Source organism: Ambystoma mexicanum, chromosome 2p, assembly GCF_040938575.1.
Source record: "Ambystoma mexicanum isolate Mex_15411 chromosome 2p, UKY_AmexF1_1, whole genome shotgun sequence".
NCBI classification, from domain to species: Eukaryota; Metazoa; Chordata; class Amphibia; order Caudata; family Ambystomatidae; genus Ambystoma; species Ambystoma mexicanum.
The window spans coordinates 1,290,049,157-1,290,073,141 of NC_090923.1; the positions used below are offsets into that span (position 1 = coordinate 1,290,049,157).

General features: G+C 51.8%; 1 protein-coding gene across 1 annotated transcript in view; it reads left to right on the plus strand.

Moving 5' to 3' along the window:
• POLR3E (RNA polymerase III subunit E) overlaps window positions 1-23,985 on the plus strand; it is a 1,464,556-nt gene that overhangs the window by 796,261 nt on the left and 644,310 nt on the right. The window lies entirely within an intron of this gene.

The following is a 23,985-nucleotide window of genomic DNA, read 5'->3' on the forward strand; positions in this document are numbered from 1 at the left end:
GTCAGATAAGCATATGCTGCTGTGAAAAGGCAAAATACTGATTTGGTCTATGAGAACCTGACTCTTCTGAGAAACAGGAAAACCCTGAATGCAGGATGAAATCTACCAGTGGTCATAATCCTGATCATTCGACTATATTTTGGCTCAAAGCCATAAGTTTCCACATCACAAATAATAAGCATCATGTAGATATCCAAAGTAGGCGCTTAGGCATACATACATCACAGGAATCACAGAAATCTCAGGGACCAGAGACATATTGCGATAATACAGGGATAGCTCCTTCAGGTAATATCTCGATACCCACTAGGGACTGTAGGCGGCAAAACACTGTCTGGACTGACCCATAGAGTGGATTTCTACAGACAGAGGGGCTCATTATAATAGTACTGTTTGCCAGAGGGTTATGTTGTCATCTCCAAATCAATAGGTCCCAGGCCATTTTTGGATTTCTTAATGTTCTCCTGGCTGAGTCAGTCTCATGCTCCCCCGTCTTGAGTATCTTAGTACAGTCCATGATATGGTCCATAGTTATAAAAAAAAAAAGGAACCCCCTTAACGAGTGTAACCAGTGTAAACATGTGTACTTTTACGTCTCGTCCCCTTTCCTCGATACCGCATGGGCGTCCCTCGGTAGGGACTGGAGACGGAACATTTTTCACCAGAAAAAAACCTTCCCCTTTAAATTTAGAGGCACACAGTGGTGCGGCCCTGGGAGCATGCGCTAACCTGACTCCGCCCCCCAGCGCCTCACCTCAGTACCCTTTTCCGCTTCAACGGGAACAGGCTGATTGTACAAGCGCTCCTGGGTTTGGCTTCAGCCATATAATACCACATACTCTTCCCCGGATACTTTTTTCTATCTTTTTGTCTTCTTTTATCAATCGGGTACTCTTTCCTCTGGCGCCATGCTCCTCCCCGGCACATGTCGACTTCAACAGGCTTGAGCAGGTGTCAGCCTGCGAGGCGCTCTTCCCTACATCAGATCCCCAAGCTCATTGCCTCCGATGCCTTGGCCCCAACCATGGATGGGAGCGTTGTACTGCGTGCGGCCCACTTTCTTCGCATTCACTGAAGAACAGACTAGCTAGGTGGAGGGAGCTCTTCGAGAAGTTGCCTCCAGGTGACTTGAAGGACTTCGTCGGACATAAGTCGAGGCCCAAGGGAGGGCCCCCTCTCTTTTCCAGTGCACCCCGCAAAGGTGACTCCTTCCCAAGGAATCGGTCGAGCGGGAGGAACCTCTCCGGTTCTAAGACCTGCACAGATTTTGAGGCTAGCTCAGCAACTGGCCACCAGGCCGAGGGGGTCCGTAGATCCTTCTGGAGACGGTGCTGAGGGATTGCAAGGTTCTTTTACTGGGTGTACACCTGGGGGGCTACGCTCTTGTACTGGCAACGTGGCTGAGGGGGTGCCTGCATGCAGCACTACCGGCGACTCCGCCGAGGGCGACACGCCTACCAGGCCTCGGCCTGAGGTGCAGCATAGGTCTCGGCTCCACCGTCAAGAGTCCTGGAGGAGGTCGAGCCCAGTGACCCCAGCACCACAACTTCGGCATGTGGCATGCAGCTCGACAAGATGGCCGACGTGCCAAACAAGATGGCCTCTCGTCTGATACCACCCTGAGGAACGGAGCAGGTGGGTGAACGAGTTACAAGGTGGGACTGATGTCTGCCAGGTATGTGGCCTACAGCTTATCCATCAGCAGTGCAGGGCAGATTTCCTCTGCAACCAATTTAACAGAATAAGCACTGGCTCCAGCAGCCCGTCAATATCACCTGCCACCCCACCGGCCAGCGAGGACAGGTTCTTTGAAAAGTTCCTCACACTCATGAGATCTGCTCAGATGGGGGCCATCCTCAAGGATGTTATCAGGGACATGCTCCCTTTTGGCCTCGCTGCCCACACCCATAGTCATTCCTCCTATGGCTCCAGCCAGCTCCTTCTATTCCGGCTCCCCTGCCTCCCACAGTTCAGGCGGTTCTGTACCAGCCTCCGCTGCAGCCTTCGGCCCCGGTCTGCACACCTCAGCCCGCTGCGCCCAGCACTCCCCACCCGCTCCGGACCAGCCTGACACCCTGGTGGGCACAGACGAGGAAGAAGACCCTGACGCGTCAGCCAAGGCCTTCCTCGAACGATTTGCAGGGCTGGCAGAGTACTTGGTCCTGCCTCAACCCGAAGTCGAACAACCGGAGGCAGGAGTGCTTGCCGAAGACCTCACTGTATGCACCATGGCTAGAACAGGGATTCTGATGCAGGACGTAGTTGCCTTGGCCAAAAAGGGGTGGCTCAAACCCCACTCGGTCCAGCTGGTCAATAGACGCCTGGACGCCAAATACAGACAAATGGAGGGGGATACACTCTTGTTGTCGGCCCACCCTCAACCACACTCTTCGGTGATGGCTGTAGTGTCACTCTACTCAAAAGGCGAGTCGTAATCGGCCACCTAGTCCTCGGCACTGCTAGGCAAGGAGGAGAAGTTATTCCAACGCTTCGCTGCATCTTTGTGAAGCCAACGCGGATGCCATGCTGGCAGCCGTTAACCAGAGGCTTTGGCGGGAAATAGTCGACATCCTTCCAGAACATCCGGTACAGAGCCAGTCACGGTTCAAGGCGGGACTAGCAGAGGCTAAAATGGTGGCGCAGGACATCATGAAGTCCACTGTACCCCACATCGACACTTCTGGCCGGGCCATATGCATCGCCACGGACATGAGGACTGCCTGGCTTCGGGCTACTAAATTCAACCAAGATGTCCAAGAAGGCATATTGAACCTTCCATTAGAGGGTGGCAACCTCTTCCATTCCACCACTGATGAGGAGCTAGATAAAAAGAAAAACAGTTCTCAAACTGAAAAGTCTTTACCCTTACGAAGGCCACGCCCAGGTTCACCCAGTCAAAACAGCGCTCCGACGAGGGGCGGACGTTCGAAGGGTCCAAAAGCAGAGGTCCAGGTGTTAGGGAGAATTCTCTCTTTAGGCTGAATTTCCTAACCTAGTGAGTCCCCCAGCAGCTTTGCTGGATTTCTGGAGTTTGTTTTTTTTCTCCTTCCAAGAGTGAGACTCTTTCTCCCACTCTTGGACATGATTTATGGTGTTCCTTTGACCGTTTGTGTTTTATGGCCTATGGGGTCCTTTACCACATAGGGCCTCATGTGTTTTTACTATGTGTGTTACACAGCACCCTCCGTGCAGTAACACAGGGGTGTCATAGTGACACCCCACCAAAGACTCCATACCCTGGGACTGACTACTGTCTCCCAGGGCATGTAAAGTCACCATTGGCTTTACTAGTCCCAAATTATTAACAGAAACCGGTACAAACCATCATATTGTAGACTTACTGGTCGGGGCAATTCGATTTCCCCGGGGTCTGTTAGTCGAGGGGGCACGTCTCCGTCCCCCCTGATCGATTTTTGGCTGGTGGCAGTGGATACTACTTTTTATATTCGACCGCGAATATATCCCTATGGGATTTTCCCATTGTTCGAGGCTACCAAATTTAATTATTTAATTCTCATAGCCTCGAACATATCGCCGGTTTATTTAATATTAATTCGCCGGTTGGTATTTTTTGCCAGGACTCTATTCTAAAATGGCGTTTGTGTTCTCTTCTGTGACTCCAACCCAAGTCGAGCCCTTTGTTCCACTTTTTGGCGGGCTTCTCCACAGAAGCCTCCAAAAGTGGTGCCACTCTGTCTGGGTACCACAGGACGTGTGGGAGGGGGTTTAGGCACCCTGGATTGAGTTACCTTGGTAACTCAAGTCGCACTCTTGTGTGATTGGCCCAAGTGGCACCACTTAGCATGTTTGATTGACAGCTAGGCTGAGTGAATGGGGGTGTGCTGCATAAAAGCAGGGCTTTGGGGACTGGAACTTCAGAAGTCGCCACAGGACCTGAGAATCCGACGAGGGAGAAGCTGAGCCCGACCTACCACGACGACACCACCGGTGGAGCCCTGCGGAACCGACTCACCACTACCCGACGACAGAGAAGATCTCCTGGCTGGAGAGGCTTCTTCCCCTGACTGGTGGGCACAACCAGTTTACCTTCTTTTCCTCGCATCCCAGGACGTCTTGTGGTCGAATTGCCCGTGCCAAGCACCTCGGCAACCGGATAGCCACTCACCACTGGACCGCGAATAAAAGGACCGCTCCTTTTACCTGAGAACTCCGCGGCTGGTTTCTTCCCTGGCAGTGCAACAGACTCCTGTCTTCCTCCCCGACGAGATCCTCTCTTCCCCCGGACAAAGCACCGACTTGCATCCGCTGCCAGGAACAACTGCCCCCGCTGGAGTATTCTCACCACTTTAAGGTACTGTGTCCGCCAGGCCTCCCTTTCTAAAGATTGCTACAAGGTAATAATAATCCCTTAACCTTCTGGACTGGGCTGGCCACCTTGACCCTTTAACTGGTCCCTTTCTTTTGGTCCAACTCTTTTTGAACCTTTGAAAGACTCTTGTGCACTTCAACCGTGTGACCTTGGACACATTTCGTTCTGATCCTCTTAAAGTGGATCTGGCCTTCTGAACTCTAACTTCACGGTTTTACTTGCATTCCTCTCTTGTTGTATTCTTGTGAAAGTGTTGGGATCTGTTTCAAATTATACTCTGCTTTTCTCTCCCTTTTAAAACGAATTATTAGAGTGCCATCTGCGTTAAGCGCTCACAGCTGTCTGAAAATAAATGGGGTTTTACTTAAGACTTGTCTAATATTCTTCTAAGGGAGTGTATATATTTTAGTGACCGTGTTTTTGAACTGCTTAACGTTAGTGCCTGTGTGTTTTTCTAGATGTGGTTTTAAATAAATAATTATATCTCTTTTACACCAAGCTCTGGTCAGTGTCTACTTGTTCTACTGTGTTCTTCTGACCTATTGCGAATACTCTGTATACTGCCCAACTCTTCTTGAGGGAAGTCTGACTACTCAGCCACCGCTACCAAGTGAATATGTGTGGTACAGACTGCTACCAAGTGGGTTTGCTGCCAAACACCAGTAGTCGTAAATCTTTTGCAGTGGTCCCAGAAGGAACTGCACAGGTTTCTGCCTAACACCATGCAGCCTGACCATTCACCTAGTCAACACAGGTGTAAACAACAAAAAGGAGGGGGGGGTGGGTAAGTCGGTCCCCCCCTCCTCCACATCAGCCCCAGAGGGAAAGAAGGCATGACTCATCCCTTAGGGTCCACGTGTCTCTGGTGGGGGGTAAGCTTGCCTTTCATGCACCGTTTTGGTGTCAGAAGTTCGCGGACCCCTGGATACTCTCCGTAGTATCCACAGGGTACTGCTTACCGATCCCTTCCTCTCCTCCCTCCTCTCCTCTCCTCCACTCCCACAGATTGGGACAGCACTGTTGGTGGAGATTTGGTCGCTCCCAGCGAGGCTTGGGCTTCTACTCCAGGATATTCGCCATACAGAAGAACCACCAGGCTGGCTTGAGAGTTGTGTTGGACCTTTCCACCCTCAACCTCTCCCTCCCTCCCTCTTCAAAGATTCAAGATGGTTATGCCAGCACTCATAGCGGAGACATTATGCAGGGAAAGACTGGATGTGCCCCCCTGGATCTAAAGGACACGTATCTACACCTCCTGATTTGACAGCTGCATCGTTCCTTTCTGCGGTTCAGGATAATGGGCTGCCATTTCCAATACAAGGTGCTACCCTTTGGCCTAAACTTGGCTCACAGGGCGTTTACTAGACTCCTGAATGCAGTGGCAGCCCTCCTTAGGGCTCAGTGCCACCATCTCTACCCGTACCTGGACGACTGGCTCGTCGGGGTGAAATCTCCAGAGGCGGTGCACCACACTTCCTCCGCCCTTATGAGCACACTCCACGACCTGGGATTTTTGCTCAACCTCAAGAAGTCTCTGCTGCAGCCTACACAGAGACTGATTTTCCTGGGCCTCATTTGGGACACGAGCTCTGAGAGAGTCTTCCCCTCTGATGACAAGATCAAGGGCATCAAGAGGGCCACTACTCACTTCCTCACCCAGGTAGTGACACCGGCCTGGTGGTACCAGCATCTGTTAGGTGTCATTGCAGCGGTCCTACTGGCAGTACCCCACACGAGGCTCAGGATGAGGAGATTGCAGCTGCATTTCGCAGCATATTGGAATCTGGAGCGTTCCTCCTTCTCTCTGAACTCACATGGTGGTCCGGGGACTGCAACCTCCGGATGGGCAAGCCCTTCCGGCAACCGGCTCCACAGGTCAGTATCACAACGGACTCCCCTCTTAAGGGCTGGGGGGGTACTCTGGACAGCCACAGTGTCCATGGTGTCTGGAGCTCAAAGCTTTCCTCCCGCTCATTGGGGGCAAGGTTGTCCTCATCCAGACTAACAACTCCACCAGCATGTACTATGTCAACAAGCAGGGGAGTAACAGGTCCCCTCCACTGTGCAACCTAGCTGTCAGCATGTGGGAATGGGCCTTAAAGAATAACATCTACCTCACGGCCGTCCACCTTCCGGGGGAGTCCAACTTGGAGGCGGGTAGGGTCAGCAGACTGGGAGCAGACAATTACGAGTGACAATTGAACGACTAGGTGCTACTGAAGATCTTCAGTAGATGGGGGTGGGGGGGGCAATCCTCAGGTGGACCTTTTTGCCTCCTGGGACAAGAAGTGCCAGCAGTCTGCGTCCTGGCAGGGACAGGGTCCTGGCTCCCTGGGCGACGCATTGCATCTTCAGTGGAACGGCATGACAGCATATGCCTTCCCGCCCACATCGCTGGTCCACAGGGTGATCTGCAAGAGTCTTGTCAACTCAGCATCGTTCTGATAGCTCCGTGGTGGCCGGCGAGACCGTCGTTCTCGGAGCTGCTCAGCCTCTCAGACAGGCCACCCAGTCACCATCCGACGGGTCCAGCTCATCTCCTGACATAGCAGAGGGGCAGGGTCATCCACCCCGCGCCACAGAAATTAGCCCGCAGCGTGGTTCCTGAGCAGGTCACGCTGAAGCATCTCAGCCGATCACAGGCTAACCTAAATCTCATTCAGGGTGCTAGGAGGAAGGCTACCATGACCCAGTACAAGAGTAAGTGGACTAGGTTCTGTCACTGGGCAGCCTCTAAGGAAATCGACCCCCTTACGTGCACGCTGGATGTGCTCTCCTTCTCTGCTCACCTGGCTCACTCAGGCGTGCAGGTTGACACATGCCACACATATCTGGTGGTCATAGGGGCCTACAGAAATTCAGGAGGAGGACATCTTCTCTTCCAATGTGATAGTCAAGAGACATTTGGCGGGCTTCTCCAGACTCTACCCGCCCATCAAAAAACCACACCCCGTGTGGGACCTCAATGTAGTGTTGGGCGCCTTGGCGCACAAGCCGTTCGAGCCAATGGCGTCCGCGGACATCAGGATGGTCACCATTAAAACAGCTCTGTTAGTGGGCCTCACCTCTGCTCGCAGAGTCAGCGAGATCCAGGCTCTGGTGGCTTCAGAGCCCTATACTACTTTTCACAAAGATAGGGTGGTCCTGCGGACACACCCTGTGTTCCTACCGTAGGTACCCTCCGCGTTCCATCTAAATTAGGAAATAGTCCTACCTATGTTTTTTTGCCGACCCTAAGGACGAGGCTCAGAGGGTTTTTCACTGTGTGGATGTCAGACATGCTCTGAAATTCTATCTAGACAGGACCAAGAGCTTCCCCAAGTCGGACGCGCACGGTTTGTCATCTTCGGTGGGTCAAGGCCCGGGTATCAGGCATTCAAGGCCTCTATTGCACAATGGATGGTTTAGGCCATCAAGGGGGCCTACGAGGGGTGGCAGAAGCCGCTTCAACCTAACGTGCACGCCCATACGGTCAGGGCCAAGGGTACGGCCATTGTATTCCAATGGCAGGTTCCGTGGCAGATCATCAGCAGGGTGGCCACCTGGGCCACTCCTTTGGCTTTTTGTAAGCACTACTGTTTGAACGCCGGCTCTAAGTCAGACGCGGCTTTCGGACAGGCGGTTTGAAGGAATCTGTTTTCTTAAGGAGGGTCTCCTCTCCACCCTGGGGCTACATTCAGTTGTAATCGCCCATGCAGTATGGAGGGAAGGGGACAGGACGTAAGAGTAATTATAAGTTGCTCACTGTAGTGACTAACTTACTCTTATTCCTTAGCCCCCTTTCCTCCATACGTCCCACCATCCTCCCCTCTAATAATACTGGTGTCATTAAGCAATATTAAATATTGTCGATGCGTTAGTGGGGACTGAGGTGTGGTGCTGGTGGTGCGTAGTCTGGGTAGCACATGCTCCCAGGGCCGCACCCCTGCGCGCCTCTAAATTTAAAGGGGAAGAATGTTTTTTTTCTGGTCTCCTGTCCCTAGCAAGGGACGCCATGCAGTATGGAGTCAAAGGGACTAAGCTTTTCAAAGCTGTTTGTTTGGTTTGTTTCCTCTGGGTACGGTTTTGGCACCCCATGCACAAATATTCAGTTACAGGGGGGCACAATATGTTTATCAAAAGAGTTGGGCAGCTCTTCGCCCCACCCCCTGGTTAAATTCCCTCGTGTCTTAATCGCCCCTAGGTTTTTGCCAGCCTGCAATCCACGTGTCCGCTTTTTTCCATTTGGAACATTTGCATTAATTGGGTGTATGCTCCATTCCCATCTATTTATTTATTCAGATTTGTAGAGCCCACGTCAGCCCAGGGCCATCGTGCCGCTTGTTACAGACATATCTTAGTTACATAGAATACATTATTTACATACAATACATTATTAACAGTGGCAGGTAAGACATTTGTACAAATTTGCAATGCAGTATATTTGCATAGATTCGCGAGTGTCACATATTATTGTGCAAGGAAAAGAGGTCTTCAGTTTCCTACAAAAAATCGGGAGTGAGTTCTCTGCTCTAATGTCTGCAGGAAGAGCGTTCCAGGTCTTGGCGGCAATGTAGAGGAAGCTTAGGCCACCGGCTTTGGCTTTTTTGATGCGTGGGATGTAGAGTAAGTTGGAGTATTGCGTCCTGGTGGGGCGGGAGGAGGAGGGTTTGGAGATGGTCTCTGATAGATAGGACGAGGCGGAGAGAGAGAGGCATTTGTGTGTGAGGGTGAGTATTTTGAGTGTGATCCGCTCTTTGACCGGGAGACACTGGGCTAAGTGTCTGGCATGGGAGATATGCTCTCTTCTTGGGATGCTAAGAGCCACCCGGAGAGCATTGTTCTGCGTGACTTGAAGTCTGTTTAGGTTTTTTGCTGATGTGCCTGCTAGGAGGGCATTGCAGTAGTCCAGTTTGGCTCCAATTGTTGCTCTCGCTATAGAGAGGCAGTTGGGTTTAGAGAGGTGTGGCTTGATGGCTTGATGGCATTTGATTTTGGTGGTATGCGCAGAAGATGTGATTGCGCTGACTTGTCTGGTCATGGATAGTGAGGAGTCTAGGTATACTCCCAGTGTTTTGACAGCTGTGGATACGGGGATGATGGAGTTGTTAATGGAGAAGTTGGCATACAGGTTGTCCAGTTTGTCTAGGGTGCTCTGTTGACCTAATATCATGATCTCCATTAACTGCCATCCATGCCTGGATGATGGAGTAGATTGAGTGGAGTGCCTTGGCGTCTTCGTAGTATGATCCTGAGAGGGGTAGAAGTACTTGTGTGTCGTCCGCGTAGTTAGTGTACGTGATACCGTATGAGTCCAGTTTGTCAAAAAGAGGCTTAGTGAACAGGTTGTAAAGTGTGGGTGCAGTGCAGGATCCTTGAGGGACCCCGCAATGGATTGTCATGGGAGTGGCGTTGGCAATGTCCGAGAAGACTTTCATGGCTCTTCCCTCTAGGAAGGAGGTGACCCAGAGAGCTGATTCTTTAGAGAAGTTGGCTGAGTGTGTGAGGTGTGAGGTGAGGGTCTTGTGGCCAACCAGATCGAAAGCGGCTGAGAGTTCTAGAAGGAGCAGTAGAGCTGGCTTGCCTTTGTCCATGATTTGAGTTATCTGACTCTTCAGATCCACCAGGGCTGTTTCTGTGCCGTGTCCTTTCCGGAAGCCTGGTTCCGAGGATGGAGTGGGTTTCCAGAAAGCTTTGGATTTGGCAGTGTGCGGCTTTGTCCAGTAATTTCAGGAGGAATGGCACTGTGGTTATTGGTCTGTAGTTGTTGGGTTGTAGGGGGTTGAGGGTAGGTTTCTTTAGGAGGGGTCACTCGCCCCCTTGTTTGTCTCGGAAAGGGTAGAGCAAGTGCCATGGGCAAGAGATCCTCCTGATCTAGTTACATCTGGCCTGAGCAGGAACCAGTTTTCACCCCTCAAGCTGACTGGTGCGTTGGCTGGTTCTGCTTTTTTTCTGACCATTTCAATAAGGGGCAGCTGGAGGCTTTTCATCTTCAGGAGTTTGGGTAACACCAGGCTGTAAGTATGACAACTTTCCTTCCCTTCCAAGGTCCCCTTCCCATTGGCCATGAGAGTGTCGCTGGGCACCTCTTTCAGGTTGGGTTCTGGGCAGGTGAGAAATTCCATCAGATCTACATTAGTTACCTCCCAGACACTGACTGGGCACCCCGTAGCCTCCCTTAACCATACATGGTGGCAAATGGAGGACTTGTTGGCTAGACATGTCACCATCAATCCAAGTTGAGGATTGCTTGGCCTCCTTGGCCTCATAGGAAGATACCTGGGCCAGGGTTCAGAGGCACTCCCACCCTTCCACCAAGGAAAGGGGGCGCCGGGGGCCCTCTTCGGCATGGGGCCGGTAGGGCCATGTAACCTGGGTAGGGGCCTGGTTCATCAGGCTCTGTGTTTGGAAGCCCCCATGTTCGACCAGGTGGGCCTGTTGATCCGATTGGAGCTGGGGGTTTAGCCCCAGAGCAGCAGTCACTGGACAGGATGAAGTGGCAGGTAAAATGCCAGGGGTTTTAGCACCCGGAGCTGGAACATTGAAGACCGTATCAGTGAAAGCAGCAGATTCAGCAGTTGACCCCCCCCCCCCTCCTTGGAGCAAACTGTTAAAGGCATTTGCAGTGCCCAGGAATTGTTGGATCTCAGAGATTAGTAAATGATCATTCCCAAAGGTGCCAGTAATGCCCAATCTGGGATGGGGTTTAGGGTCAGTGCCACCTGGGTGGACCAAGACGGTTGGGTTGGATTTTCTAGTTTGTTGCGCTTTAGGTACAGAATTTTCCTTTTAGTCCCTATGCCAAGTCCAAAGCCCAGGCCAAGCCGGGTCCGAACACGGGTAGTGGAATATGTGACTCCTACAAATCTTCGGCCAGCTGAAAGAGACATAAAGCAGCAAAAAACTGAGGAGTAAGATGGCCGCGTTTCGCAGAATTTTCAATACCAATGTCGGTAATAGTGTCCATGAAGGTAAAAGTGAATTGGATTCATTTCCCAGAAAAATGGCAGAATGGATAAGCTAATTTCAGCTGTTGTTACCTGCTTAAAGTCCCTCGGCCCTGAAGTCCCACACTGCAAAAGCCGGAATTCAAAAACAATGACCAGAGACTGGAACGGCTATATTCAGACCTTAGCTGCGGGCAGTCCCCCAGGAGCAGGCAGGGTTGTTTCTCAGTTGACAGGCAGCAATCCCTGGCAGGCCGCGAACACCCCTGCAGGATGCAAACACCCTGCGGCCTTGCCTCCCCCCAGGCTTCACCCTCGCGGGTAAACCAGGGAGTTTTATGTGCTTCACGGGCTGGTGAGAGGGGCCTGCAGCAGCAACAACGTGGAGGGTCTCAAGAACTCCAGGACAACCAGCGGCCTTGCCTCCCCGTGGGGATAATAGAGCAGACAAACGCTTGAAGAAGGAAAGGCTGTCGTCATCGTGGGAAAGGGTCTAAGAAGCAGGGCGAAGGAAAGTTAAGACTGCGAGTAGCTTGAGAAGGAGTCAATTATTTATTAGTTTGGTGTTCATTAGCTATGGGGGAGATATTTGCGACTAGGATCATCTATCACTCTTTGGTTGGCCACATCTTGGAAATCTTATTAGCTTTGGTTAGCCAGGAGGCTAAACGACTCACTAAGATTAAAACCAAATTTGGACTGTTGTACAATATTATGCTATGCTATTGTTAGTATATTTTTCAGATTTATACAGATTAACAAAGATCACATGAACTCAGATTTGTGAGAAATATATTATTGTAATCAAGCAACCATTTCATCCTAATTAAGTAAAGATTAGTTGAATTCCATAACAAAATGTCTTATTAAAAGTAGTAATAGAAATACATAAGTGCTTCATCTCATGTTGAATCCTTTAAATGTCACTTTGATGTCGATCAAAAAATAATTTTCAGTCTTTTTCTCTAGAACCCTTTGTACCAACTATCTGGTATTTTAATGTTCATTGCCCTACAGTTCAATGCCCAACATGTGTCTCGCACTGCGTGCATTGCATGCTGCTTCAAGTGTTTGAAAGTGGTTGATTCCTAATACCTCTGGCACAATTTTGTACGAGCAATCTTATTTCGTTTCAATTGGATACCTTGAATTTGTATTATCCTGGCAGTACATTTTTCTCCTTTGTTTAAATTGTCATATGTTGTAGTCATCTGGGCTTTTGCTAGAAGGTAACTCGAAAAATTGTGTGCAATGTTTCACTCCTTTTTTAAAATTTGAATCTGAATGCTTTCAATACGCCATCTGCATCTTGTAGGTTAGCAATTTTAGACACTTTAGAAATCTGAATCTAGATAATTTCTTCACACATCAGCATTTTGTCTGTGAACTGTAGTCTAATTCTCACTGGTCACTTTCTACTGTATCACTTGGTTCTCAGTTCTGTGCTGCTCTTCTAATCTAATAGTTGGGTCTTCTGTAATCCCTGTAACCTGACTTTACTGTACGTCTGTTTACGCTCTCTCCTATATTGGCTGCTGGGCCGCCTGGTGACATTCCTCGTGCACAGGGCATACTCTTACGTCCCGTCCCCTTTCCTCCATACTGCATGGGCGTCCCTTCCAAGGGATGGGAGACAGAACCTTTTTCACCAGAAAAAGCCTTCTTCCACTTTACATTTAGAGACCCGCACAGACTAGCCAGGTGGAGGGAGCTCTTCCAGAAGTCGCCTCCAGAGGACCTCAAGAACTTTGTGAAACACAGAGCCCGGCCCAAGGTAGGGCCCCATTCTCCATTGCACCCTGCAAAGGAGACTCCTTCCCAAGGACTCTTTCGCGCGGGAGGCGCGTGTTCCGGCGCGTGTTCCGGCGCGTGTTCCGGCGCGTGTTCCGGCGCGTGTTCCGGCGCGTGTTCCGGCGCGTGTTCCGGCGCGTGTTCCGGCGCGTGTTCCGGCGCGTGTTCCGGCGCGTGTTCCGGCGCGTGTTCCGGCGCGTGTTCCGGCGCGTGTTCCGGCGCGTGTTCCGGCGCGTGTTCCGGCGCGTGTTCCGGCGCGTGCACCAAGGCTGCTGCAGCTACCAGCCTTCGGGCAGTGGGATCCTTGGATCCTCCCGGTGGCAGTGTTGAGGGACCGCAAGGTTCTTATACCGGATTGTCATCTGAGGGGCTCCGACCTTGTACCGGCAATATGGCCGAGGGGCTACGCCCTAGTACCGGAAATACGTCAGCGGGTGCGCCTAAACACAGCTTTAGCAACCCCTGGGTCGAGGGTGTCACACATACTGGGTCTAGGCACGAGGAGCAGGGTAGGCCTTGTGATCCACACACGAGTCTTGGAGGAGGCTGGGGCCAGCGAGCCGATCAACACCTTGCAGGAACGTGGCAGGCAGCTCGACAAGATGGCCACTGCGCCAGACATAGGCACCCGTCCGACGCCATTCCAGGAGTTCAGCGAAGAACGAGTGTCAAGGTGGGACTGGCTTCAACCAGGTACATGTCCTACAGCCTATCCTCCTTATGCGCAGGGCAGTTTTCCTCTGCGTCCATACGGGCAGGGTATGCAGCGGCTCCAGCAGCTCCCGGCTACCCCGTCAGTACCCCCTAACACCTCTCCGGTCTGTGAAGAGGGATCTTCGAGAGGTTTCTCGGGGTCACGAAGTCACCTCGGATGGGGGTTATCCTCAAGGACGTCATCAGGGAGGTCCTCCCTTTGATGCTACCGGCACCACAAGCTCCTCCGCCGGCACCCCCGGTCCCAGCGCAGCCGCTTCCTCTGGCTCCCCAGCCGATTGCTCAAGCGGTTCCGTACCAGCCTCCTCCTCAGCCTCTGGCTGCGGTCACTGTACGCCAGCCTCCGGCTCCAGCTACTCCTCCACCTCCACAGGATCCTCCTGATCCACAGGATACAAATGAGGAGGATCCAGACACGCCATCCTCAGCCAGATCCTTCGACGAACGTCATGCAGGGCTGGCGGAGTACCTGGGCCTACCAGTCATAAATACTGTTAGAGGTCACAAGTTGTGCCACAAGCTTATAAGGCTTGCTTTCATTCATGTACATGGGTCTTTAAAACCAACATGGAAGCAACCACATAGCTCAGTTCTTATGAACCAAGCCATGCGGTCTAGTGTTTTGGGTGTGGCTGGGCCTGGAACTACTTTACCTGGTACTGCTTTACATGGGCTATATAAACCACACCCAGACTGCAGAACACACTTCGCGTTATTCTGCAACTAGCAGTGTGACGCTCACCGTGTCCAGCTCCTGGTCTTCAGCATCTTCCTGTAATCCTGAAAGAACAAGAACAAGATTACTTGTTTTACCTGAGAATATCAAAACAAAAGAGGTGATGGCTGGAAGGTTTAGAATGAATCTTAACCTCTGGCATTGCTCTGGGCAACCCTCCAGACCATCGTTCTTCGCCTCCCAAGCCATTACAAAAGGGGAAAGACCATATGCAAATCAGGCTTGGTCCCAACCCCAAAGGGGTGGTCCAGCCCGAACTACTAGGTCACATCCCTTCTGCACGAGACCACAAGCATCCCCAGACATGTTTCAGCCTTGTTAGGCGTAATCAGTGAGGAGTAGCTTGGGTCTCTAGGCCCAGCAGACACGGGACTCACGTCTGGGCATACCCGTCCCACTCGGAGTGACAATAGCAAAACAAAACTTTCCACCCATCACTTTTGTGCTTATTGTTTGTCTCATTATGTGGGAGAGGGTATGCCCAGACGTGGGTCCCTTGCTCGCTGCGCCATAGTGAACCAAGCTGCACCTCACTGAGGAGGCCCAACAAGGCCGAAACATGTCTGGGGTTGCTTGTGTTTCTGTGCAGAGGGGACCTGGCCTAGCAGTTGGGCTGGGCTGCTACCATTGGTGGCAGTACCTGACTGATTTGCATATGGCTGGTCCCCTTTTGCAATGGCGTAGACGGGCTAAAAAACGGTGGTGTGGAAGGTTGCACAGAGCAATGCCAGTTCCACCCATCACTTTTGTGCTTACTTATCTGAGAATACACCATCCTACGCTCAGCATCTCAACCGGGCCGCAACCTGTGGAAACCGAGAGAAGAAGAAACATCACCTGTGAGTACTAGCTTGAGGAATTCCAGAATCCCGCGGCCACAGCTCCTGTTCGAACATCGCGACCTGCAAAGCAAGAAAGGGAAAAACAATATTAGCGCATGCTTCCAAAACATCAAATTCAATCATTCTTACCTGAATTCCATCGCGCTACACAGCGCTTCCATCCGGAACTCCACGGCAACACCCTGCAAGAGAAAAGTTGAAATATTCAGGTTCGCTTTCAATATTTAACGCCTGCATAGTGCTTAACTTACCTTAACGATCCCTGGGGTCAGTTTTCATCGTTCTCTCGTCCACTCATAGCACCGCAGCAGCCTGTGAGGAGAGGAAGAGGAGAACACAAGCTAGCTTCGAAAAGAGCGCTTTCCCTTACCTTAGAATGTGCCTCTTCATCCTTCACGACAGCATCAAACCTTCGCACCTGAAAAGAAGACGATAAAGACATTAAGGGGTTAAGGGGATTTCCACCATAAAACAGAAATAAGACTTAAAATTAACAAACCTACCTGCCTACCAGCAGAGTCGCGGTCACCACAGTCCTGGACCCGAAGAAAGGTGCACTGCACCAGTGAAGCAACTCTGGCAGATCGCCAACAAACGCCAAGCGCCCCTGCACCAGACGCAGGCCGGATAGCTCACCCTACAAACAATTAAGGTGAGAAAGACTCGAGTGGGACAGGAATCGGTCAGAGGGAGGTGGGAGATTCACCCATTACAGACAGTTATCACAAATCCTCCCTTCTGTGATTGCAGATTCGTTATTCCGCGCTGGGCAACTACGTATCCAGGGTTCCAGATCCCAGAGCCTTCCAGACGCCCCCGGGGATATCAGGTGAGCGTTACACTACCCCAACCCGAGGCTGAACAGCCGGCAGAGGGGGTTCTGGCAGAAGTCCTCACACAACGTCGCTCTGCCAAAACGGGGATTGCACTGCAAATCGATGTAGTCTCCCTGGCCAAGAAGGGTTGGCTCAAGCCCTACTCAGTCCAGCCGGTCAATCGACACCTGGACGCCAAGTACAGGCATGTGGAGAGGGATACACGCTTGCTATCGGCCCATCCTCAGCCACTCATCGGTGATCGCTGCGGCATCACTATACTCCAAGCCTCAGTCATCCTCAGCCACCTCCTCGTCGACGCTGCTAGGCAAGGAGGAGAAGATCTTGGAGGTGTACAGGAAGAAACTGTATTGCAACGGGTCTTTGTATCTTTATCAGCCAAACGCCAATGCCATGCTGGCTGCCGCTAACCAAAGGTTATGGTGGGAAATTGCGGACTTCCTCCTGGAACTCCCTACTCGGAGCCAATCACGTTTTAAGGTGGGGCTGGCTGAGGCCAAGCTGGTGGCGCACGACCTCATGGAATCCACTGTGGCCCATATTGACACCTCTGGCCGTGCCATCTGTATTGCCATGGACAGGAGAAGGACAGCCTGGCTCCGGGCAGCCTGGCTCCGGGCAGCGAAGTTCAACCCGGACGTCCAGGAACGCATATTAGATCTACCATTCGAGGGTGGGGGTGGGGGGGGGGAACCTCTTCCACTCCTCCACAGACAAAGAGCTGGACAAGAAGAAAAACAGCTCACAAACGGACAAGTCTTTATCCATCTCGACAAAGACCACGTCCAAGTCGTACACCCATTCACAGCAGCGCTCCGACAGGGGGAGTACGTACGGAGGGTTCTGCGGCTTCCAGGAACGGAGATCCAGGCCACCTGACCGCTTGCCGTCTCAGAACCGGCGCAAGCAACAAAAAGGGAGGAGTGGAGTAAGGGCGTTTTCCAGTCCCCCTCCTCTGCGACAGCCTCCGAGGGAAAGCATGACATGTCCCTCCGGGTCCACGTGTCTCCAGTGGGGGGGGCAGGCTTGCTCTTCATGCAGATTTCTGGCGCCAGAATTTCATGGACCCCTGGATCCTCTCCCCAGTAGTATCCACGGGGTACTGCCTACCCATCCCAGCCTCGCCTCCCCTCAAGTTGGGACAGCAACTCTGTTGGCGGAGAGCCGGTCGCTCGTAGAGAGCCAGGCAGTGGAGGAAGTCCCAGCCTCCCAGCGAGGCTTGGGCTTTTACTCCAGGATTTCCGCCATTCAGAAGAAGAACCAGGAGGGCCTGAGAGTTGTGCTGGACCTTTCCACCCTCAACCTCTCCTTACCTCTGCAAAAATTCAAGATGGTTACGCCAGCTTTTATAGCGGAGACATTGTGCAAGGGTGACTGGATGTGCTCCCTGGATCTGAAGGACAAGTAGCTATACGTCCCAATTTGGCATCCCCATCGTTCTTTCCTTTGGTTCAGGATGATGGGCTACCATTTTCAATACAAGATCCTTCCTTTTGGCATGAACTTGGTCCCCAGGGTCTTTACCAGGCTCATGAATACAGTGGCTTAACTCCTCGGAGCGCAGGGCCACCACATCTACCCATACCTCGATGACTGGCTTGTCAGGGCTACATCTCCGGAAGCTGTTCACCACTCCTCCCATGCCCTTATGAACATGCTGCACGATATGTGCTTCCCGCTTAATCTCAAGAAGTTACAGCTGACGCCCTCGCAGACTCTGACATTCTTGGGCCTCATCTGGGACACATGTTCCGAGACGGTCTTTCTTTTGGAGGACAAGATCTCGGCAATCAAGAGGGCCACCGCCCACTTCCTCACCAGAGAGGGGACCTCTGCTTGGTGGTACCAGCATCTCCTGGGTCTCTTGGCAGCGGTCCTATTAGCCGTCCCACAGATAAGACTGAGACCGAGGAGGAGGAGGATTTAGCTGCACTTCGCTGCCTCATGGAACCAGGAGCGGGGCTCCCAATCCGAAAAGTTCCTCCATCTCTACACCCGGACCTAACATGGTGGTCCAGAGACTGCAACCTACGGACGGGAAAGCCCTTTCGGCCTCCCACTCTGCAGGTCACCATCACCACAGACTCCTCGCTAGAGGGCTGGAGAGCCACCTTGGACGATATCTCGGTCCACGGCATCTGGACTCGACAGGAGCAGGAATACCACATCAATTGATTAGAGCTGAATGCCATCTGGCTAGCGCTCAGAGCATTCCTACGGGCTTCTCATGGGCAAGGTTGCCCTCATCCATACAGACAACTCGACCAACATGTACTACGTCAACAAGCAGGGAGGCACCAGATCCCCTACCCTGTGCAGATTGGCAATAAGCATGTGGGAGTGGGCCCTGGAAAACGACCTCTATCTCACGGCAATCCACCTCCCAGGGGAAGCCAACCTGGAGGCGGACAGGCTCAGCAGATTGGCAGCAGACAATTACGAGTGGCAGCTAAACTACCTTGTCATTCAGGTGATCTCCTACAGGTGGGGCCATCCCCAGGTGGATCTCTTTGCCACCTGGCACAACAAGAAGTGCCCTCAGTTCGCCTTCTGGCAGGGACAGGGCCAAGCTCCATGGGTGTGATGCATTTCGGATTCAGGGAAACGGCATGAAGGTTTATGCCTTCCCGCCCACTCCGCTGATTCACAAAGTGATTTGCAAGATCTAGGAATCTCAACAGCTCAACATCATTAGAATAGCTCCAAGGTGGCCGGCCAGGCCATGGTTTTGGAGCTGCTCAGCCTCTCGGAGATGCCTCCGATTCACCACCCGACGGGCCCAGCTCATCGTCTGATGCAGCAGGGGGGCAGGGTGATCCACTCCGCGCCACAGAAACTAGCCCTCACAGCGTGGTACCTGAGCAGGTAACCCTGAAGCACCTCAGCCTCACCCAGGCTAATCTGGAAATTATGCAGGGTGCAAGGAGCAAGGCAGTAAATGGATCAGATTCTGCCACTGGGCAGACCCCAAGGAAATCGACCCCCTGGCATGCACTTTGGACGACGTGCTCTTTTTCGGCGCACCTCGCCCACTCAGGTATGCAGGTGGACACCTGCCGTACATACCTCGCAGCCATCGGGGCTTACAAGAATTCGGAGGAGGGGGATCTTCTCTTCCAATCCTATCGTCAAACATTTGACGGGGCTCGAAAGACTCTACCTGCCCGTCAAGAGGCCGCACCCAGTGTGGGACATAAACATAGTCTTGGGCGCTCTGGCGCGCAAACCGCTCAAGCCAATGGCATCAGCGGACATCAGGCTTGTCACCATCAAGACTGTATTGCTGGACCGCCTCACCTCGGCTTGCAGAGTCAACGAAATCCAGGCCTTCGTCGCCTCGGAACCATATACTACCTTTCACAGGGACAAAGTAGTCCTACGGACACACCCGGCATTTCTGCCTAAGGTGGCGTCGGCTTTCCACTTGAACGAGGAAATAGTCCTTCCTATGTTTTTTGCTGATCCCAAGGACGAAGCTCAAAGAGTGCTGCACTGCCTGGATGTCAGGCGTGCTCTGAAATTTTACTTGGACAGGACCAAAGGGCTTTTGCAAATCGGACGCCCTGTTTGTCACTTTCGGAGGTTCAAGACCAGGCTATCGGGCCTCCAAGGTCTCCATATCCCGCTGTATGGTCGCGGCCATCAAGGAAGCATACGAGGGCCAGCACAAGCCGCTTCCGCCAACATGCACGCCCACGCAGTCAGTGCCAAGGCAACGGCCATTGCATTCCAGCGCCATGTCCCTTGGCAATTTATAAGCAGGGCGTCCACTGGGGCCACTCTCTCTGCTTTCTGCAAGCATTACTGTAGATCAGATGCAGCTTTCAGACAGGCGGTTCTCCAGAAACCATTTGCTTAAGGAGGGTCTCCTCTCGCCCGTGGGGCTGCATTCAATTGTAATCGCCCATGCACTATGGAGAAAAGGGTATGGGACGTAAGAGTAATTATAAGTTACCCACCGTAGTGACTAGTCCTTAGTCTCCTTTCCTCCATACATCCCACCATCCGTCCCCCTGAAAATACTGGTGTCATTAGGCAATGTTAATTCTATTGTCAGCGTGCCAATGGGGACTGAGGTGTGGCGCCGGAGTCAGGACAGCGCATGCTCCCAGGGCCGCACCCCCGCACGTTTCTAAATTTAAAGTCGAAGAAGGTTTTTTCTGGTGAAAAAGGTTATCTTTCGTCCCTTGGAAGGGACAACCATGCAGTATTGAGGAAAGGGGACTTAAGAGTAAGTTAGTCACTACGGTGAGTAACTTATAATATCTATCCCCCTGACCTTCCCACCTCACCCTCCCCACTGTACCCCTCTCTCGAAGTCTGGAAGGAAGAAATTTAAGAAATTGGTCCTGTCTTCCAACCCAGCCGTCCCCATTGCCGATACCTATGTAAATGTTTCCTACAGACAGACTATCGCTGATAGCCTCTTCACTGTCCCTTCTCCTGACCTGTGGCCTCCTCATATGGTATTTACCCTCTCCCCTTTCTCCTCCTCACCCATTAATGGTGGAACCAGTTGCAAAGTTCTCTTGGCATACTTCTCATCCTGTAGGTGCGTTGTTAAGGTTTATCATAACGGCACTATCTTGGACCAGCGTTCTCAGCCCAATCTCCTTCTTGATAGGCGTTGCTTGTCTCTCATTAACTTTTGCCCCTCTCCTGCCACCTCGCCATCTGCCTTTCCTCTTGCCCCCCCCCCCCGACAGGTGTACCACGTCACTGTACCCCCCCCCTCGGAAGACCTTTTTAAAGGTGGCCACAGCTTCTTTTAGCTACCCTCAATTCTCGCTCTGCTGTTAAACACTCACTCCTCTGACATCTGTCACCTCCTTGAAGTCCTTGCACTCACTGAGATGTGGTTCGATGCCAGCTCTGTCACTGCTTTTGACATTCTCCTTCCTGAGGGCTACATGATCCTCTCCAAGCCCAGGACTCACTGGTCGGGTGGCAGAGTTGCTCTTGTCTACCCTGACTAGATCTTTGCCACCATCATCCCCGCTCAATCTATCTTTGAATGCCTCATCCTTAGGCTGGGTGTCTCTCCCACCCTCACTTTCACCACTATCTACAGGCCCCCCAGACTAAGCCCCCTCTTCTCTAAATGGACGGACCTCTCCTCTCTCCTTACCTCCTCCCCCAAACTTCTCATCTTTGGGGACTTCAACATCCAACTAGACTCCCCGTGTGTGGCCACTGTATCTTTCCGCAACCTCTGTCACTCACTCTCCCTTACAATCCATCCCTCCGGCCCACTCTGCTGGTCACACCCTGGACGCTCTTATCTCAGCAGTCCTCTCTCTCTCCAACCCTCTAACTACTCCTCTCTCCTGGTCTGATCACTTTCTCCATTCAGAGCTCTCTGACCTCCCGGCATTGCCTCAGTCCACACTGCCAGTCTCCTCCTCTGTCATTCGACCGATGAAGCATGTGTCAGTTGCTGCATTTGCTACCACCTTTATTCCTCCCCTACCCCTGCTTTTCACTCTCATATCGACTCAAATCTTGCTAACCTCCATCTCCCCATCTCCGACACTCTGGACATCCTTGCCCCTGTCATGAGGATCCACATGAAGCCTGCCTCCATGTGCAACTCTTGGTATGACTGACTTGGCCTCTCTGTAATGCCAGTGCAGAGTTGCTCAACGGAAGTGGCAGTCCTCGAGCACATCCTCTGACAAACTGGCCTCCTGCTTGCTCCAAAGGCAATATCGACTCTCCATCCTCCCTAAGAAAAGGGCCCATGTCCAAGCCCACTTTTCTGGGGCCACCAATAACACAGTTGAACTTTTCAAAATCTGAAAGGGATTTGCTAATTCTGCTGCAGTCTCCTCTTCCCCTCTTCCCTCCCAGGCCCTCTGCACTGCACTGGCCTCCCACTAAAACACAAGATATCCTGTCCTCTCTCTCTCTCTCTCTCTCTCTCCTCTCTTCCCCTCCCCACTCCCCCAGACCCACTGCCTCCTTTGGCCCCCTCCCTTCTTCCCCCATACTCCCCTCCTTTTCCCCCACTGCACCTGATTAGGTCTCTAGAGTACTCCGCTGTATTAAAGTCTCCTCCAAACAGGTGCTCCCCTGCTCTTACAGAACTATAAAGGACAACATCTCCTCTCTTGCCCCTGCCTTAGCTGACTTCTGTAACCCTTCCTTTTCCAGTGGCTCTTCCCCCCAACCCCTCAAACATTCCCTTTTGCACCCTCTCTTAAAATATCAGTCTGCTGACCCCTCCTGCCCTGCCAACTATCGCCCTATCTCCATCACCCCTTTCTTGGGCAAACTCCTGGAGCTGTTGGTCATCCCGCAACTGACCCTCCACACAGAATCTGTTGGCCATCTCCATGGCCAACAGTGTGGCTTCTGAGCTGCCATAGGGACAGACACAGCTCTCCTGAACACTGGTGAAGACCTGCTCTCAAATCTTGATTCAAACTCTCCCTCTATTTTGATCCTCCTCAATCTTTTTTCTGCCTTTGACACCGCCCATCACGCCATCCTCCTAAATCATCTGAGATACACTTGGCATTGCGGACTGGGCACTGGCCTTGCTGACCTCCTTCCTCTGTGACCCACCTTTAAAGGTGCAATTGTCCTCCACCTCAATATCTACTTGCTGCTTTCCTCAGGGATCTATCCTATCGCTGTGGCTTTTCAATATTTACCTTGCCCCTCTGGCCCACTTGATCTCCACCTTCTCTCCTCACTTCCAGTGCTATGCTGATGACACGCAGCTTTCCTTTAAGCTTCTCTCGGCTTCATTTGTATTTTGTATTTGTTATATTATATTGCGCACCTTACCCGGAGGCAGCTCGGAGCATGGTTTGAAGCAAGTAGTTACAAAGATTACATGTTAACACAGAATAGCTTTCCAAAGGAAAGGGTACATCATAGGCAAACTGCGTGCATGAGAGAAAAGAAAAAGATGCAAGAAGAAATAAACACACAGGCTACTTCCTAATGTGGTCCCACTAAGATTAGGCGATAGCTGAAGCAGCATCAAGTTCGTGGAGCCAGAGTTTGATTTTGTTTTTGAAGGACTGGATGGAAGGTTCTGTTCTAAGGGAGTTGGGGAGAGTGTTCCACAGTTTAGCTGTGAGGACTGGGAAACTCGAACCCCCAGCTGTCTGTAGCTTAAAGCTGGGTATGTTTCAGAGATATCCGATGTGAGACAGGGAGCCAGTGTAAATTGTGTCTCGTGTCCGAGATATGTGATCTCCTTGGGACGTTAAGGGCAGCCTTGGTGGCATTGTTCTGAAAGACCTATAACTTATCCAGATTTCTTTGGCTCGTCCCTAGGTAGAGGACATTACAGTAGTCAATTTTGGACATGAGAGTTATTGCGAAGATGATAGTTGTCGGTTGTCAGGAAGGGTCTACAAGCTGTGATGAGTTTGCAAGTGTAGGCCGATCCCGATACAACTGCATTGGTTTGTCTGTTAAGGGACAGTGTTGAATCTAAGTAGATGCCAAGTGTTTTAGTGACGTTAGGCACGTTAATAATGTTACTATCAATCATAAAGGATTTGATTTCCTGTTCAAGTTTGGGAGTTTGGAAGGGGAGCCTAAGATGAGTAGCTCTGTTTTCTCATCATTGACAGAGCCCATGATGTGCCATCCACGCCTGGATGACTGAATAGACTGTATTGAGTGCGTTGGCATCAGTGCCATAGTCACCAGTGATAGGGATGAGTATCTGGGTGTCGTCAGCATAGTTGGTGTAGAAGACACCCAGATAGTCAAGTATATCGAAGAGTGGTTTGGTAAACGCATTCTACAGCGTGGGGGAAACACATGAGCCTGGTGTGACTCCACACGG